Below are 3,771 nucleotides of genomic sequence, written 5' to 3'. Positions count from 1 at the left end.
CAGGCAATGCTTTGCTTTTGGGCGATTTTAACCTAGTTCAGTGTTCAGATTTGGACAGACTCGCCTGTACATCAAGAATGCCTTCAGAGCTTCCGCAATAGGCAACCATTGGCAGATGTATGGAGACACTTTAAAGGGGCTGTATAGTGAGTTTTGTTTTATCTTAATGCATTCTATGCATTAAGATAAAAGCCTTCTGTGTGCAGCTGCCTCAGCATCCCGTAATACTTACCTGAGGTCCCTCTCTGTCCAGCAATGCCCAAGAATGTCTCAGCTGTCCAAGATTCTCCTTCCTGATTGGCTGAGACTGTCATAAACCATAAACCAGACAGACAGACGTACAATAAAATCATACTTGTTTATTAATAAAAATAAAAAGGTATATAGAGTAAGCGTAGTCAAAGCATAGCCAGAGTCCAGTAACCAGATCGGGTAGTCAGCCAAGCCAGAGTTCAGTAGCCAGATAGGGTAATCAGCCAAGCCAGAGTTCAGTAACCAGATTGGGTAATCAGCCAGGCCACAAGTCAGGGATCCAAGTAGAGGAACAGCAAACAGGATAAGGAGCCAGAAGGGATGTCAGCAAAGCCAGTCTTTAAACAGGAACACAGGAGATGGTTTCTTGTGATGTGACCAAGGCAAAGGCAGGAATGAAGTGAGCTGGACATCTTTAAGGAGGTGGGACTGACTAGCAGGTCCACAACAGCTGGTTAACTGTGGAGAGAGATGAGAGCTGGCAATTAGCTGACAGCGGTGCGGCCAGCTCAGAGAAGAAAGGGCTGAGCCAGCCCTGACAGACACAGCAGTGACAATTAGGGGAGAGGGGAGGCGGGGCAGGGGTGGATCCAAAGTCTAGTTTCAGGAGGGGCACTGCCAGAAAATAAGGTGTTGCTTACAGAACTGTATTTAACATATCATACAGTCCTAACCTCGCTTAAAACAGTGACACTGTTTTAAAGTGTTACATGCATCCCCATGCCTGCATCCCATTTATTTGTATTCTGACACATGGCTACACTGGCACAGCCGTTATATCCCAATATGACATGCTGGTGTGGGTCCCTGAATGCACCCTGCATGCTTTCTGGGACCCACACCCACCACACACGACATATTGGGACACAATAGCTGTGTGTGTCAGTAGAAATAAATGGGACGCTGGCACAGGGATATATGCAACACTTTATGCATTCCCAAGCCAGTAAAAGACAGCCCTGCATGATAGATGGATGCCCTGTGTGAATGAGGCCTAAAGATGAATTTTACCGTCATTCTATATCATGATAATTATAACACGCAGCATGGAGGGGGTGAATGTACTTACTGATGCATTAGTGGGCAATAGCAATTAATTAACCCCTTGGTGCTGCATTAGTGGCAGTGTTTTTTTTTAAACCCCTTCATGCTGCAGCATAAAAGGGGTTAATTAACACTGATGGTGCCTCTGCCACTAATGCACAAAGGGGTTAATTACCGCTGGTCACTAATGCATCAGTGAGTACATTAACCCCCTCCATGCTGCGTGTTACAATTACCATTGTAACTGAATTAACCCCCACCACTTCAGCGAGTTCACACAGCTAAGGCAGTGTTGTGTTAATCACTCACTTGCAGTGCACATGGGCTAGTCTGGCTACAGGTTGGCAGCATCTTATCTTCAATCTCGCATGCCTCTGAATCATGACGTGAATCCCCACAAATAAGTCTTTTTACGACGAAACGTACGTCGGGTGGCAGACGTGCTGACATTATCGCAATACAGCATAGGTTGGATGGGCAATTGTATGCCGGCCGGCATTTTTTATGGGCATTTTTACTGCTTTCTATGTAAGTTTATTTCTTTAATTTTATTAAATTTGTTATATGGAATTATGCTATGGTGAGTCTTCTTTCCATTTCCCTGGGATCCCGAGTACTGCCTTTCTGCTTCACGTGCTGCTGTTAACGGTCTCGGCCTGTTTTAATCAGTAAGGGAGCCTACTGTGATCTTGGTCTGAGGAGGTGCTGTGGAGATTGACTATGGGCATGAAATCACTTGCCTTTTAGTAAGCGCATATTTTGTGTGGTGGTGGTCACGGTCCTTGGTGTTTTTCGGTTGCACGGAAGATTGAACACTTTTTATTTATTATTTTTCATTTTAACATATAATTATCACCAATATATATTTTTTACATTTTATTTTTGTTACTGTTAATTTAATATTTTCTATTTTTTCATGAATTCTTATGAATTTTTACTTTTTATAAATTTAGGTATTTATTAAGTTTTCACTGGACTATTTTTCATTTATTGGACTTTATCACTTCACTGGGATTTTTTGAATTTCATTATTAACACTTGTTATTTCTAATTCTTTTTATAAATTATGTGATGTTTGATTTATTAGAGGGGTAGATCAATTTTTCTCACTATTATTGCAATCAATTAATCACTCATTAGGTGTTTATATTTATTTATAGAATTTATGTATGTATAATGTATATTATGTATTAACATCATCTTTCACATTATACAAAAAAATTGGGCTAACTTTAATGTTTTTTTAAAATTAATGAAAGTGTCCCTTTTCCCAAAAAGTTGCATTTAAAAACACTGCTGCACAAATACTGTGTGACATAATTTTATTTTCCACAATCGCCATTTTTCTAGCAAAAAAATATGGATTTTAAAATTTGTAAACACCAAATGCCAAAAATAGGCTTAGTCATGAAAGGGTTAAATATGGTGAGGTGGCGGAGGGAGAAAGCCTTGGAGTCGGTAATATTTTCTGGGGGGGAAAATTGCCCTGTTGCCCCCCTAAGGCGGGGCCAGGTTAGGCTCCATGTCTGAATAGACAGGGAGCTGTGACTCGGTGCCCCCATAGCAACTGCTTATTGTGGGGGCACTGAACAGGAGGGAGGGGCCAGGAGCAGCGAAGAGACACCCAAGAAGAGGAGGATCCAGGCTGCTCTGAGCAAATCCACTGCAACAGAGCAGGTAAGTATAACATGTTTGTTATTTGTATAGGAAAAAATAAAAAATAAAAGGGGACTTTACAAATCACTTTAATCTATTGAGCAGGGAATACATATGCAATTTGGCCTCATATACGTCTCTCTGGCATGTAATTGGCTTATGCCACCTTTCAAAAGGTGATTTTAGTCCCAAATTTTAGCTGGGGGTATTTTTTAATTTTTTTTTTTTACGTAATCTTTATCTTTTACATTTTCAAATACAAATCAGAATAATAAAACAAGTCTGTATCCACTTGTGAGCAAGGTATGCAATATAACAGATTAAATCATCTGACAAACTCTACTCTATTCCCTTGAAAGAGACCTCAGTGGTGCGCCTGTAAAAGTAGTTGAAAATCAGGATCTGCCAAGGCCTTATGTCGGCTAGAGTAGACCAGAAGTGACCCGGATACACAGCATCTCCATGAGGCTTATATGAAGTTGAATCTTTCCGGGGTGTCCTTGCATGTAGCAATCCACTCTTCAGTTTCCATGATCTCAGTCATCTTCTTGGTCCAGTCCCCACAACTTAGGACCCTCTGGCTCTTCCAATGGATAGGTATGAGACACTTGACAGCGTTAAGATGATGAGGGAGAGCACTGTGGTCATAGTGGGTGAGTGGAAGAGGGGGACACGGAGCAAGAAGTGCAAGTGGAAGATCTATACCCGGGATCTCTACTATAGAGTCTCAAACTTTGATCCAGAAAGGTTTTACGACAGGGTATTCTAATCACATATGGAGGAATGTACATCTTTGACCACAGCCTCTCCAGCAAAGGC

Source organism: Lithobates pipiens, unplaced genomic scaffold (genome assembly GCF_037356315.1).
Source record: "Lithobates pipiens isolate NorthernLeopardFrog02 unplaced genomic scaffold, aLitPip1_a1.2 Scaffold_16, whole genome shotgun sequence".
NCBI lineage: Eukaryota > Metazoa > Chordata > Amphibia > Anura > Ranidae > Lithobates > Lithobates pipiens.
The sequence above is the reverse complement of the archived record's forward strand: the minus strand, read 5'-3'. Positions refer to the sequence as shown.